We start from the raw sequence: 848 nt of genomic DNA, 5'->3' as shown, positions 1-848 counted from the left end.
GGCTAAAGACAGCTTGTGTTTAAATTGAGTGTAAGGTAATTTATGCTTCTAAAGTCATGGTCAGCATTTATTATTGTACTGTGCTGTAAACTTCTTCTGTGCCTAATTACATTATTTTATAGTCGATAATGTTTCTGTAGTGCTTTTTCAGCCCTCAGCATGTGTCTGTGCTGGTGGTGCTGTGGGTTAGGTTCCTGACTCCTATGTCACATGGTCTGTGGTTGAATCTCATGGAACTATGACTTTAATTTTTAACAAACATTTCTTTGAAAAAATGAAACATTTCCCTTGGTCAGAGATTAAATAAAACCTCACTCGCATCAAAACAAATTTATATTTCTAAATATCACAACATGATCGAATTTACGTCTTTTTAATAACAATGAATAGTCACCTATGCGTTACAAAATAAACATTTATATTGATTTGAATCGCGTTTTGATTTAAATCGTAAACGCGTGTTTAAATATATGTGTTTAAAGGCGATATACTGTATAAAAGCGCTGATTCTTATGGAATGTGTTCGGCCGGGGATTCAAAAAAAATATTTTTTTTAATCGCGTATCTAAGGAAAATTGCAGTATAACTTTGTTCATGCACAAACAGTGGCATGTTACATTATAATTTGGGTGTCTCCTCTTGCCAGAAAGCTCTAAATTGCATTTTGAGTGCGGTTTTTGACTTTTTCTAAATTGCAACCCATAAATAAAGCTGATACAGTTTAGACTTACTGTATTCTAAACTGTATTACAACATCACATTGGACAATGCAACTTAAATTGCAAAAATGCACTTGGAATCTGTCCAAGCCCTACTACGAAAATTATTTAAACTGCGACACTTATCAT

Source organism: Lepisosteus oculatus, unplaced genomic scaffold (assembly GCF_040954835.1).
Source record: "Lepisosteus oculatus isolate fLepOcu1 unplaced genomic scaffold, fLepOcu1.hap2 HAP2_SCAFFOLD_181, whole genome shotgun sequence".
NCBI classification, from domain to species: Eukaryota; Metazoa; Chordata; class Actinopteri; order Semionotiformes; family Lepisosteidae; genus Lepisosteus; species Lepisosteus oculatus.
The sequence above is the reverse complement of the archived record's forward strand: the minus strand, read 5'-3'. Positions refer to the sequence as shown.